The sequence below is a fragment of the Mustelus asterias genome, chromosome 16 (genome assembly GCF_964213995.1).
Source record: "Mustelus asterias chromosome 16, sMusAst1.hap1.1, whole genome shotgun sequence".
NCBI classification, from domain to species: Eukaryota; Metazoa; Chordata; class Chondrichthyes; order Carcharhiniformes; family Triakidae; genus Mustelus; species Mustelus asterias.
The window spans coordinates 18,608,849-18,624,385 of record NC_135816.1 but is presented as its reverse complement, the minus strand read 5'-3'; the positions used below and the strand labels follow the sequence as shown (position 1 = coordinate 18,624,385).

The 15,537-nt window shown below is 44.4% G+C and overlaps 1 protein-coding gene across 1 annotated transcript in view; it reads left to right on the top strand.

The window, feature by feature from the left end:
* Positions 1–15,537, top strand: part of glra1 (glycine receptor, alpha 1) — a 167,306-nt gene that overhangs the window by 59,407 nt on the left and 92,362 nt on the right. The gene's annotated exons all lie outside the window — the stretch shown is intronic.

Sequence of the window (15,537 nt, the reverse complement as noted above, 5' to 3'; positions counted from 1 at the left end):
GCACTGCTGCTTCACAGCGCCAGGGACCCCGGTTCAATTCCGGCCTCGGGTGACTGTCTGTGTGGAGTTTGCACGTTCTCCCCGTGTCTGCATGGGTTTCCTCCGGTTTCCTCCCACACTGCAAAAATGTGCAGGTTAGGTTGATTGGCCATGCTAAATTGCCCCTTAGCGTCAGGGGGATTAACAGGTAAATATGTGGGGTTACGGGGATAGGGCCTGGGTGGGATTGTTGTCGGTGCAGGCTCAAAAGGCCGAATGGCCTCCTTCTGCCCTGTAGGATTCGATGATGCTATGAAAATTCCTGGGGTAGAATTCCATGAGGAACAATTCAAAGTACACACTGCTTTCTGGCTCCTGCACTTCAGCAACAGCCGAGTGGCCCAATCTTGGCAGCTCGGAGGACCTGTGGATCTGGGAGCTGTCAAAGTCGAAAATCCACACTTTATTCAAGTGGAACATGAGCACTGCGAGGAGAAACAAAAGCAACTGCTTGGAAACGTTGTGCATTTGAGTGTGCAGCCAACATTTCCAGGTCAGCTGGTCCAACAGAGCGTTTCTTCTTGTCATCCAATTAATCCTTTCAGGTGATTAGTTGAATGTGCACAGCTTTTGATCTCTACATGTAGAAGGATTCTGTAGTATGAGGGAATTCCAGCAGCTGAATGATGAACAATGTACTTGCTCGATGCTGTTGTTCCAAGACACGCCTAAAGCTGAACGCACTGTCAGAGTGTATGATGAATCCTCCAAGATTTGTTGTTCGTTTCTTCCTCAACCACAGGCAGAGAAAAATCTTCAAGGTTTCCTGTCTCATTAGTTATGTTTGTCTTTGTACCTTCTGGAAGATGGCAGCTATCCAGCACACTTTGGATTCAAAAGGCAATAACTCTGCGCAGATTTTATTAACAGTTTGTCTTCAGATTGTGTGACTAATCCTAAAATGGGCAGGATTTTATTGCCGTAACAAATTCAAAGCCCCAAAGGTTTGATGAAACGGAGATTGTTCTTTTTAACCTTAGAGCTGTTTGAGAAAATTGATATCCTGATCTCACCCCATATATATTATCTTCAGACATCTCTGAATGGTCAGTGGAGGCTTGTATTGCTTTGTTTTCACCTCAAGAGGCGTGGGTTCGTGAATTATTCATAGAATCATAGAATCATCATAGAACCACACAGTGCAGAAGAAGGCCATTCGGCCCATCGGGTATGCACTGACTCTTTGACAGAGGATCCCACCCAGGCACTTTCCTATAACCCACGTATTTACCCCGCTAATCCCCCTAATCTACATATCTTGAGATACTAAGGAGCAATTTAGCATGACCAATCCACCTAACCTGCACATCTTTGGACTGTGGGAGGAAACCGGAGCACCCGGAAGAAACCCACGCAGACACGGGGAGAATGTGCAGACACCACATAGACAGTGACCCAAGGCCGGAATTGAACCTGGGTCCTTGATGCTGTGAGGCAGCAGTGCTAACCACTGTTCCACCGTGCCGTTCTTTTCTTCAGAATATCGTTTTCCAAAAAACATAAATCATTTTTTAAAAAAGATTTGTTTTTGTTAAAACCCCATCGTTAATTTCATTACATTGCGTATTTGTTTCCATTCTCACCCCACTTATTACCCAATGCCATAAAATTACCTACATCGACCTGGGAATGTCAGTCCTCCCAAATGGGACATTGCTTCAAGTTTAATGAGATTCCATCTCAATGATAAAAGCAAATGACTGCGGATGCTGGAACCTGAAACCAAAAAAGAAAATGGTGGAAAATCTCAGCTGGTTTGGCAGCAGGAGAGGAAAGAGCAGTTGTTTCGAGTTCAGACGACCCTTTGTCAAAGCGGCTCACCTGGACTCGAAACGTGAGCTCTTTTCTTTCCTTACAGACGCTGCCAAACCTGCTGAGATTCTCCAGCATTTTCTCTTTTAGAACCATAGAAAATTACAGCTCAGAAACAGGCCTTTTGGCCCTTCTTGTCTGTGCCGAACCATTTTTTGCCTAGTCCCACTGACCTGCACTTGGACCATATCCCTCCACACCCCTCTCATCCATGAACCCGTCCAAGTTTTTCTTAAATGTTAAAAGTGACTCCGCACTTAGCACTTTATCCGGCAGCTCATTCCACACTCCCACCACTCTCTGCGTGAAGAAGCCCCCCCCTAATATTCCCTTTAAACTTTTCTCCTTTCACCCTTAACCCATGCCCTCTGGTTTTTTTCTCCGACAGCCTCAGCGGAAAAAGCCTGCTTGCATTCACTCTATCTATACCCATCAAAATCTTATACACCTCTATCAAATCTCCCCTCAATCTTCTACGCTCCAGGGAATAAAGTCCCAACCTATTCAATCTCTCTCTGTAACTCAGCTTCTCAAGTCCCGGCAACATCCTTGTGAACCTTCTCTGCACTCTTTCAACCTTATTTACATCCTTCCTGTAACTAGGTGACCAAAACTGTACACAATACTCCAAATTTGGCCTCACCAATGCCTTATATAACCTTACCATAACACTCCAACTTTTATACTCGATACTCCGATTTATAAAGGCCAATGTACCAAAGGCACTCTTTACGACCCTATCCACCTGTGACGTCACTTTTAGGGAATTCTGTACCTTTATTCCCAGATCCCTCTGTTCAACTGCACTCTTCAGAGTCCTACCATTTACCCTGTATGTTCTACTTTGGTTTGTCCTTCCAAAGTGCAATATCTCACACTTGTCTGCGTTAAATTCCATTTGCCATTTTTCAGCCCATTTTTCTAGTTGGTCCAAATCCCTCTGCAAGCTTTGAAAACCTTCCTCACTGTCCACTACACCTCCAATCTTTGTATCATCAGCAAACTTGCTGATCCAATTTACCACATTATCATCCAGATCATTGATATAGATGACAAACAACAATGGACCCGACACCGATCCCTGCGGCACACCACTAGTCACAGGCCTCCACTCAGAAAAGTAATCCTCCACGACCACTCTCTGGCTTCTTCCATTGAGCCAGTGTCTAATCCAATTTACTACCTCCCCATGTATAACTTGTGACTGAACCTTCCTAACTAACCTCCCATGAGGGACCTTGTCAAAGGCCTTGCTGAAATCCAGGTAGACAACATCCACCGCCTTCCCTTCATCCACTTTCCTGGTAACCTCCTCGAAAAACTCTAATAGATTGGTCAAACATGACCTACCACGCACAAAGCCATGTTGACTCTCCCTAATAAGTCCCTGTCTATCCAAATATTTGTAGATCCTATCCCTTATCACACCTTCCAATAACTTGCCTACCACCGACGTCAAACTTACTGGCCTATAATTTCCCGGATTTCTTTTGGAACCTTTTTTAAAAACGGAACAACATGAGCCACCCTCCAATCATCCGGCACCTCCCCCGTGAATACTGACATTTTAAATATGTCTGCCAGGACCCCTGCAAGTTCAACACTAGCTTCCCTCAAGGTCCGTGGGAATACCCTGTCCGGTCCTGGGGATTTATCCACTCTGATTTGCCTCAAGACAGCGAGCACCTCCTCCCCTTTAATCTGTAACGGTTCCATGACCTCCCTACCAGTTTGCCCTATTTCCGTAGACTCCATGTCCGTTTCCTCAGTAAATACGGATGCAAAAAAACCATTTAGTATCTCCCCCATCTCTTTTGGTTCCATACACAGTGTACCACTCTGGTCTTCAAGAGGACCAATTTTATCCCTCACTATCCTTTTGCTCCTAACATACCTATAGAAGCTCTTTGGATTTTCCTTCACTCTGTCTGCCAAAGCAACCTCATGTCTTCTTTTAGCTCTCCTGATTTCCCTCTTAAGTAGCTTCTTGAACTTTTTATACTCCTCGAGCATCTGATCTGTTCCTTGCTGCCTGTACATTTCATACAACTCTCTCTTCCTCTTAACCAGTGTGACAATCTCCCTCGAGAACCAAGGTTCCTTATTCCTATTTACTTTGCCTTTAATCCTGACAGGAACATACAAACTCTGCACTCTCAAAATTTCTCCTTTGAAGGCCTCCCACTTTCCATTTACATCCTTACCAGAGAACAGCCTGTGCCAATCCACACTTCCCAGATCCCTTCTCATTTCATCAAAATTGGCCTTTTTCCAGTTCAGAACTTCAACCCGAGGACCAGATCTATCCTTATCCACGATCAGGTTGAAACTAATGGCATTATGATCACTGGATCCAAAGTGTTCCCTCACACTCACATCCATCACCTGCCCCAACTCATTTCCCAATAGGAGATCCAATATCGCATCCTCTCTAGTTGGCACCTCTATATACTGATGTAGGAAATTCTCCTGAACACATTTTACAAACTCTACCCCATCTAAACCTTTAACAGTATGCGAGTCCCAATCTATATGTGGAAAATTAAAATCCCCTACTATCACAACTTTGTGTTTCTTGCAGTTTGGTTCCATCTCAATGAGCTTGGCTCCAATTGTGCCCCGACAAATGTAAGAAAAACTCTGAGCTTGGTTGGAACACTGGCTTGATCAGGTCTAAAGGCAAATTTATCTGAACGGGAGAACAAACTTGATGCCATATCTTGTCTTGTTGCCCACTTTCGTCCTGATTACTGGCTAAATTTCATACAATATATGTTGTTCATGTGAAAACCCTCTTAAAACAATAGACACTGGAGTATATTTTCAACTAATACTCCTCCTGCCTAAAGATTGATGTGTTTGTACTGGTTTTTTTAAAGCGAGAGACAGATTAAGATGAGAATCCTTGTATTAAATGCACTTAAAGAATAATCCAAGAGTTGTTGGGATAGAAATAGAGTTAGGCCCACTTTGCCGCTTGAAATAACCGTGTATCAGTAGCTATAGACTGATGGTTTGACCCAGTTAGTGCATCAAATCACATCAGCATGTTTCCCGTGAGCTGTGGATGTTGATTAAGCCTCCAGCAGCATCTTGCTGCTTTGAGGGTGACCACCTTAGTTTGGCTGCCTTGACAGCAGCGGCTCTCAGGTAAATCCTATGAGGCGAGTTGTGGGCAGGGATAGGGGTGTGGGGGTTGCTAGCACAGGTTGGAGTAATGTTGTGAAGCCAGAAGAGGGAACATCGGCTGCCCCGACATGACAGTTATTTTGAAAGAGAAAACCTAGCTTTAAGTACTATTGGTTGGGCCTCTGGAGCACCTGAAAAAAATTCTGAATGGAAATTGCAATTGCACATGGCTACTGTTCTGCAATACATTTAAAAATAAATGTTACTAATCTGAGTGAATTTAAAATTTGCATCTGTTAATAAAAATAACTGCACCATCTAACGGTGGTCTCATTTCGAATAGAATAGAATCCCTCCAGTGTAAAAGGAGGCCATTCAGCCCATCATGACCTTGACACTATGGCCTCGATTTCAGGGGTATGGAAAAGGTTCGACAAAGGGTTAAAATCATTAACTTAAAAATTCTGCCTCCAACCTGATATGTTCCTAGTTGATTAACTCTCTGCTTAGTCCAAACGTAGTTCTGAGAGAGGTTGTAATGAGGCATTGGCCTTTCATTGTGAGGCTGGCTAAGGCTAGGAAGTGATGAGGCCCTGGTAAACATAGCAAGGGCACTTGCCAACAGCAAGTCTCTGGGTGCAGAAATCTAGCATGATCCAAGTGACATTGATTGACAAGATGAACATGACTAAAAAAGCATAATCTCTAAATATTAGAAGTCACATACATTTCTGCATTACCTTGGTCATGTATCTCCATTCTGATGACCTCCATTGTGTTGTTGCTTGGTGTTCCAGCCCTCCACTTATTAGAGGCATAGAATCCCTACAGTGCACAAGGAGACCATTTAGCCCATCAAGTCCACACTGATTGTTCAAAAGAATGGGCTGCATTTTATGGTCTTGCTCAAGTGAGACTGGGAATTCCCGCCCAAGGTCAATGGACATTTCCGTTATCTGCCCTTCGCTTGCCCTGATTCCGTGGCATGTGAGGCGGTAGAATTCCGGTGAGTTTCTTATCCACCTCCCCCCTCCCCGTCCTATCACTGTAACCCCACGCATTTACCCCACTAATCCCATTAATCTGCATATTTTTGGACTGTGGGAGGAAATGGAGCATCCAGAGAAAACCCACACAGACACAGGGAGAACATGCAAACTCCACACAGACAGTCACCCAAGGCTGGAATTGAACCTTGGTCCCTGGTGCTGTGAGGCAGCAGTGCTAACCACTGTACCACTGTGCTGTTGAAGCATTATGTAACAGATCTGGCTGCTGTTTAAGTGAGCCACCAGGAAGTTCTGAGTGTCATCTGAGACAATCTAGCCTGGGATAGAAACATAGAAAACAGAAGCAGGAAAAGGCCACTTGGCCCATCGAGCCATTCAATGTGACCATGGCTGATCCTCAATGTCAAAGCCATACTCCTGTATACCCCTTAATCCCTTTAGCATCTAGAAATCTACCTATTTCTTTCTTAAATATATTCAGTGACTTGGCCTCCATCGTGATAGAGAATTCCACAGGCTTACTGCCCTCTGAGTGAAGAAGTCTCAGTCCTAGCTGCCCTACCCTGTATCTGGAGACCGTGACCCTTTGTTCTCGGTATCCCAGTCAGGGATATATTCCAAGTGTCTTGGAGATGCAAGAGATAACATCAAGAAATTGGGTGCTTGCAGTATTAAGAATATGGCTTATGGTAAATGCCATGTTATTCTAAATCCCAGAAGAGAAATTTGAAACAATTGCCCTCAACAGTATTTTGCAATTTGATATAAATTGAGGAAAGGTTTGAAATCTAGACGATGATAGCCAGATGTTTTGTGATAATTTTAAACAAAATCAATGTTTATGAAGCAATTAAATAAACAACAATAAAATAAACTAGAAGTATACTCCACTAAAACAATAGCTATACACAGTATCACTAACTTCACTCAGTTACAAAAAACCTTTTCTTCACTACCTTCAGAGTTAATTCTCCCCAAACATTCCACAACACCTTATCGATTATAACAATCCAGTAGCCGCTACCACACTCAGCAGTTTGGTGAGGTGAATGCTCCTGATGGCTGGGGGTGGGGACAGTGCCGTGATGGCTGGGGACAGTGCATTAATGCTTGTAGCCTTTAAAGATGGCACCCTGATATCTGTGGAGCCTGCCTTACCGGCTCTATCAGGCCCTGCCCCAGCAGAGTGACATCAGAAACCACTGCGCCAGACTTTCTGTGCATTAAGTGCCGGAGTGAAAGCTCAGCTATGCAGCTGGAGAGATACACATCAATTTTCAGTCTGAAACTTACACTCTGGACAGGATTTTCCAGCTGTGCTCACGCCAACACCGGAAAATCCTGCCTGAGGTCAATGGTCCTTTGCATGGTCCTGTCCCGCCTCAACGATTCGAATAGTGGGCGGGACAAATTTTAGAAAAATTCCTCTCTTTACGTTCTGTTCCCCATTGTTACCAACTTGCCTTAGGTAAACATCAGTTTGCAGTGCTGCTCGGTCATTAACATATTAAAAACAGTAGTCCCATGAGCATTACCAACCTGTCCCTGCTTTAAGCAGCTTACGTGTTCCCATAATTTTAAAAGTATCTAACCAGCCAAAACTATTCCAATTTATTGGATTTCTCTGATATTTTCATCTCTTCGCTCTTTTTCCTGGCAGCTGTCCCCATCCTGCATCAAAGATCAAGTGTGACAGCATCCAATTACTCCCCAGTTAAATTATGCATTGGACATCAGCTCATGCAGAGTGTGTTAATTTGATTCAAGTGTTGAAAAGTAAATGGATAAATTCCCATGTCAACACGAAGTGGAACAATGCTGGACAAAATATTTTGATTTGTTTTAGAAATCATTTAAACACAAGTACAAAAGCAAACAGACATAAATGATGCAGGCTGTACTTGCAATCAACTGATACTCATAATTATGCTGTTTTAATAACTTTCTATATTTGTATTCAGATAGCGTGACTGTCATTGATCTGTTAAATTATATTTTTTCTGAATACCTATGCCGCAACAGAAAAAAAGTCTTAACCAAAGCCAAGAGTGAAGGGCTAAGCTCAACTGCAAAAATTCTTCCAAGACTGTGGCCTAACCCCAATACTGAGTTATGTTCATAGATGTCTACTGTTTCTCAAATTATCTAAGCCTCTCCCTTATGTATACGACCTTTAAAGGAGAATAGAGCTAATCTGAGTCTCAGTAGAATCTTATTTTAACTTGACACAATGGGTGAAATCTTTCATTCTGGAGTCTCAGTCCACAGGAAGTCAGAGTGATTTCCACTGAGTGACCTCTGAACATGCGCAATCTTCCACTTTGCAGCTCATTAATTATGCAACCTTAAGGAGGTCGGTGAGTCTTGTGGCAGAGCAGGCAAGAAGCCACCCACTCTGCCACTTTAACTTCGTGGGGTCGAAGGTCTTGCCGCCATCTTCACAGGGCGCCCAGACAGCAGGCCAGGAGCTCAGCACCACTCCTCCAGGGTCCTTGCAGCCGCAGCTCATCCTGGAGAAGTTGGCAGACACACGCAACCACATCCTGTGACGCAGCCTAACCCTTCAGCGTTGTCTTTCACTCAATTCTAGGTTCACACGCATGCCTGGGCCAGTGCTCACCGTGGCAGTGCATGCTGTTTGCCAGCATCCATCACTGTTTGCTAGCCTCCATCTAAATATGGCATCTCCACCCCACCTCTTCCAGGACATTTTGGAGGACCAGAGGTGAGTGTTCCTCGTTTGCATAGATGACTGCACATGGAGATATTTCTCTTTGACAAGGCTGATGAGAGCCATGTGCAAAAAGCTTCCCTCTGACACTCTCCCACTTGCTTCTATTACCCTCAAGGCTCTATAGAGAGATTATTGCCGTGGCAGCGTAAAAGAATTAATCACACGAGTCCTTGTCAGCCATGACCATTCCCTCAGGAGGGTGGAGGTTTAGAATCGTGAGTTGGCCCTATCAGGCCCTTTGGAGGCAACCATCTCCCCCACTCCCTGCAGCCATGCCTCTAACATCAGCAAGTAGCACTGAATAAAAGGCAGCTCCGCACCTTGTTGAAATCTCGATGTTATGAGATCCATGATCCATGAACAAACCTCCTGCCATGTGGGCTTCACCATGGACAGGAGAATACAACTGTGTATGGTTGACATCCAGTTGCCTCAATTATTAAGGTGTTCCTTTAGTCAGCCAATTGTACTGTCCTTGAACTCCAGCCGCCTAAAAAGACCTTCCATCCATTGAGTGATCTCACTGTGACCACACTAACTGTGTGGTCAAGGTCCATGTGTAAAAATAGTGCATGTCACTTTCTAAACTTGATCTAATACCTTCGCCCGTCTGTCACCCAGTTACCCAGGACTCTTCAACAATCCACCTCCACATGTCTTCACTCCCTTTGAGCTGACACCCATTACTTTCCCCATGCTCACCCGAACCCTCCCTGCTCCCACTATCTGTGCCACCTGTCCAATCTGCCTCTGTGATGTTTCCCCCGCCTCCCACCCTGCCCTCCCACCCCATGAAACCTTCACCTACCAGACTCTCATCCTGGACCTGCCACCCTACTGCATCCCACTCCCCACTCTGGCTGTAACTGTTCCTCCCTATTACCAGTGCACTAAGTTCACACCCCAGAATCCCACCATCGCCATAATTGATGCTGCCATCTCTCTGCCCTCAGCACCTGGTAACATCTGCAAGAGTATTCCTGGAGAGAATTACCAGCATTATACTCTGACCTTGCATGTCTAAGGTCTTCAGTGTGAGAGCCACTACATTGCTCAGTTGTAATCCTGGTTAGATGATGTTTGGTTCCCTGAGCTATCTGGTAGAATTTGCAAGTCTTTCTATCCCCATTGTCTCTTCTCATGAGCTAAACATGAGTCTTATCCTAATGGTCTCATTGATGACTTACCTGTGTTTCATGATGGTACTACAGGAGACTTGAAATTACTCGACCGGCCTTCTGACTTTGCTAAGCCTCCAGTTAGATTTTAACACCAAAGCGTTGCTCCTTCCTCCAGTTGTGTTCCTTTATTCATCTATGAAACCTCCTCAGATTCACAACCCCCTCCACTCCCGAACATATATTGTTGGACTGGTCGCTGCTTTGAATCATCTTAAATCTCAGTCCGATGTGGTGGAGGTCCCAATTCTGTTATCAGGTGAGGTAACAAGAGGTTCTTTCTCATCTTAAAAAGAAAAGCACTTAAGACAGCCTTCATGTTGCTTTCATAAGGGCAGAAATTGAGCCTTGCTAGGGTTAGACAGAGATAAGGCCCCATGTTCGGAAGGTCCATGCCAGCACCAGGTCTTTCAGTTCCTGCCCTTCAATGCAATTCTTTCGTGTGTGCAGAAATTTTAATGCTTGAAGTTAATGCAATGAACATGATTAAAGTAACGTAATCCTTGAATATTGGAGCGCACATGCATCATCTCCTCAGGTACCCACCTCCATTCCAATGACCTCCATTGAACTGTTGCTTTGATGTTTCACAACCAGCCTTCCACTTATGGAGCATGTTGAAACACTTGATCTGAGGGAAAAAATCTGTACGATTCCAGGGGATGAATATTAAAGACGTAAAGGCTACACCCCAGAATATGGATTGTTAGGCACAGTGAATCACAAAATGAAGTAGCTTGTTAGCTGCAGACACTGAATTAATGAGGTTCCTTTGAGATGTAGCAAACGAGCTGTCTCAGCTGCAACTCACCATACATCTTTTATAGCCTGGAGTTCTCCTTATGCAACATCCTCATTATTTGTCCTTTATACACTTGCATCATCTTAGTGAATAAACAATAGAGTTTCCAGAAATAATTCATCAACTTATGTCTGACAGTTACTATCTCCTTGGATTGGCATTGATGTGACTGTATGATAAATTTGTTGTATCCCATATACAGTTAGGCTTAGTAAGTGTAAATCAGGTCTGCATATTGCAAAGTAAAGTAACTATTACTGGGCAGGAAACTTGTGACTCAAACTAATAAAAGTTGTTATCCTTCCTACTTTTCTTTAACCTGAACACTTTCTCCTTGATAGGTTTCTATGCACTTATGATATGATATATTGCACCAACCATCCTGGGATTGTCCCCAAACCTTAGTTTTAGTTCATTTATTAGTGTCACAAGTAGGCTTACATTAACACTGCAATGAAGTTATTGTGAAAATCCCGTAGTCGCCACACTCCGGCAACTGTTCGGGTACACTAAGGGAGAATTTTGCATGGCCAATGCACCTAACCAGCACGTTTTTAGGACCACTGCGCCGCTCCAGCACTGAACCTGTATGTTAGATATCCTCACAGAATCAGAAAATCCCTACAGTGCAGAAGTGCCATTCGGCCCATCGAGTCTGCACCGACCACAATCCCATCCAGCCCTATCCCCTTAACCCCATATATTTACCTTGCGTGTCTCCCTGACACTAAGGGGGAATTTAGCATGGCCAATCAACCTGATCATATTGGAGGAAGCATCTTTGGGAGGAAACCAGAGCACCTGGAGGAAACGCACACAGACACAGGGAGAATGTACAAACTACACACAGTGACCCAAGCCGGGAATCGAACCCGGGTCCCTGGCGCTGTGAGGCAGCATTGAACATAGAACAGTACAGCACAGTACAGGCCCTTCGGCCCATGATGTTGTGCCGAACCTTTTCCGAAACCAAGATCAAGTTATCCCACTCCCTATCATTCTAGTGTGCTCCATGTGCCTATCCAATAACCGCTTGAAAGTTCCTAAAGTGTCTGACTCCACTATCACTGCAGGCAGTCCATTCCACAACCCAACCACTCTCTGAGTAAAGAACCTATCTCGTACATCCCTCCTATATCTTCCACCACGAACCTTATAGTTATGCCCCCTAGTAACAGCTACATCCACCCGAGGAAATAATCTCTGAACGTCCACTCTATCTATCCCCCTCATCATCTTATAAACCTCTATTAAGTCGCCTCTCAACCTCCTCCGCTCTAAGAGAAAAGCCCTAGCTCCCTCAACCTTTCCTCATAAGACCTACCCTCTAAACCCAGCAGCATCCTGGTAAATCTCCTTTGCACTCTTTCCAGTGCTTCCACATCCTTCTTATAGTGAGCTGACCAGAACTGCACACAATATTCCAAATGTGGTCTCACCAAGGTCCTGTATAGTTGCAGCATAACCCCACAGCTCTTAAACTCAAACCCCCTGTTAATAAACGCTAACACACTATAGACCTTCTTCATGGCTCTATCCACTTGAGTGGCAACCTTCAGAGATCTGTGGGTATGAACCCCAAGATCTCTCTGTTCCTCCACATTCCTCAGAACCCTACCTTTGACCCTGTAATCCGCATTCAAATTTGTCCTACCAAAATGAATCACCTCGCACTTATCAGGGTTCAACTCCATCTGCCATTTTTCAGCCCAGCTCTGCATCCTATCAATGTCTCTTTGCAGCCTACAACAGCCCTCCACCTCATCCACTACTCCATCAATCTTGGTGTCATCCGCAAATTTACTGATCCACCCTTCAGCCCCCTCCTCCAAGTCATTTATAAAAATCACAAATAGCAGAGGACCCAGCACTGATCCTTGTGGTACACCGCTGGTAACTGGTCTCCAGTCTGAAAATTTTCCATCCACCACCACCCTCTGTCTTCTATGAAATAGCCAGTTACTTATCCAATCGGCCAAATTTCCCTCTATCCCACACCTCCTTACTTTCTTCATGAGCCGACCATGAGGGACCTTATCAAATGCCTTACTAAAATCCATGTATATGACATCAACTGCTCTACCTTCATCAACACACTTAGTTACCTCCTCAAAAAATTCTATCAAATTTGTGAGGCAAGACTTACCCTTCACAAATCCGTGTTGACTATCCCGGATTAAGCTGCATCTTTCTAAATGGTCGTAAATCCTATCCCTCAGGACCTTTTCCATTAACTTACCGACCACCGAAGTAAGACTAACCGGCCTATAATTACCAGGGTCATTCCTATTTCCTTTCTTGAACAGAGGAACAACATTCGCCACTCTCCAGTCCTCTGGCACTATCCCCATGAGAAGTTTAACAACACCAGGTTAAAGTCCAACAGGTTTATTTGGTAGCAAAAGCCACACAAGCCTTGTGTGGCTTTTGCTACCAAATAAACCTGTTGGACTTTAACCGGGTGTTGTTAAACTTCTTACTGTGTTTACCCCAGTCCAACGCCGGCATCGCCACATCATGACTATCCCTGTGGACAGTGAGGACCCAGAGATCAAAGCCAAAGGCTCTGCAATCTCATCCCTTGCCTCCCAAAGAATCCTAGGATATATCTCATCTGGCCCAGCAGTGCTAATCACTGTGCCACCGTGCCATCCTCGAAACCTGTCTCCTCCTATGCTTCCTCCAATGTCAATTATGATCTGAAAACTGTCATTAATAAGCCTGACCCGCCTTGCTTCATTGCACTTCAAACCTGTCCATTCCACACCTTATTTATTCACTGTTAGCTACTTCTAACCTTTATGGCCAAAGAATGATGAAACACTTTAATATCGAACAGAGGGCCATTCAGCTGATTAACTCAGGGTGGCACGGTGGCACAGTGGTTAAGCACTACTGCCTCACAGCTTGAGGGACCCGGTTTCAATACCAGCCTTGGGTGACGGTCTGTGTGGAGTCTGCACATTCTTCCTGTGCCTGCATGGGTTTCCTCCGGGTGCTCCGTTTCACCCCGCAGTCCAAAGATGTGCAGGTTAGGCGGATTGGTCATGCTAAATTGTCCCTTAATGTCCCAAGATGTGTAGGTTAGATAGATAAGTCATGGTAAGTGTGTACGTTTACAGGGATAAGGTAGGGCAGAGGGCCTAGGTAAGATATTCGGTCAGAGTCGGTGCTGACCCGATGGGCTGAATGGCCTATTCTGCACTGTAGGGATTCTCTGATTCTATGAAGTTGATTGAATCAAAAAACAGACTGCATTCCGAGGTTGCTAGTCTTTTTCCTCTGGGTTGCCAATCTCCTGCACAGTCTGATGAAGACAGGCGGGCTGGAGAGAATGACATGGGTGTGCTGGACTGGTATTTAAATATGGCACTAGGATTTTCGAACCTGCCAGCTAACGGGCAGACAAATCAGCTACTGGCCCATAGGAGATACATAGAGGAACCCACTTGTTCATAATGAATACAGATCTGGCCAACCCAATAGGCCCAGCCGGAGCCACTCTGCCTTGCACTTAGTCTCACAAGTGGAGAATTCCGGACAATGAATTGAGACTGGGATGAATGCCTTCTAATGGGAAACTCGTAAATGTAGTATTCAAGGTTTAAAGCCCAGTAATTTGATTTGTTCTATCTGGTTTGCTTCCAATTTCATGTGGTGATTATTTTAGTTGAAAGCCCTGTGGTGTTTGGGTCATACTTTGTGCCAGCTCTAACAGTTATCACCCCATCCATGTCCGCTTGATCTTCTACATGGCATTTCCCTAGCATCATCTTATCCAACACTGTCAGAGGATATCCTATAGGCTGACCTATCCTTTCTAATCTTCTTACTGTTCATTACCTGTTCACTTAGTCCTAGGCACGTATACAGAATTTTCACTTACTCATTCCCAATGTGAATATTTTACAGTGGTATATCTCATATACGATTTGTCTTTAACAACTCTAACATTCCTTTAGCCACCAACAACTTAATCATCCATGGATTCAAAAAGAAGGTCTTTCCACTGCCATGATCAGGAAAATTTACAATTTGACTTGACCTAATTGTAAACTCTTGACAGAGTAATGGCTACCAGTGCTGGATTTTCAAGCCTACTAATTAAATGGCCTCCATTCCCCCAAATGTCTCAGATTTCGCTCCCTCACTAAAGTACCCTCTGAGTTTTCTCTGCATAATTGTTCTCTACTCTGTTTCCAGCCTCCCACTGTCTTGGAAAAATAGCTTTACCCCTGAATTCTCCTTCTGTTAATTTCAAGCCATTCCTCCATTTTCTCTAAATCCTTTAATATCTTTTACATCCAAGTTAGTTTCATAATTCCCTTCCATGGCACTACATGTAATTTTCAAGCCATTCTTCCATATGTTATATGCTTTATAATGCCCCATATCTGCACTCTATGGGTGGAATTCTACCGACACGTCTGCCTGAGGTTCGTACGATCCCACCCGAGGCCAATGGAGAATTCCGTTCTCCGAGCCTCGCCCGCCCCCGGCGGGCATGCCGGTAAAATTCCAGCTCATTCTGGTTCAAACTGTCCTTCTATCCAGTCCATGTGCATTTCAACCCTCTTCCTCATATCTACTTCAAACTGTATCTGCACTTTCTATCCAACTCCTTCAAACTCTTTCTTCCTTCATCTCTACGTCAACCTAGTCTGGATGTTTACTCCCTGTCTTCCATGTTGCCTACCTTTATCTTCATTGCTTCTGCCTCTTGGCATTGTTCCTGCAATAATAGTGAATATTTGGGGAATACTCTATGATTTTGTAGTGGTGGTCAAAACACTCCATCCCCTTTACGTTACAAATGATAAATTAATCCTGTCT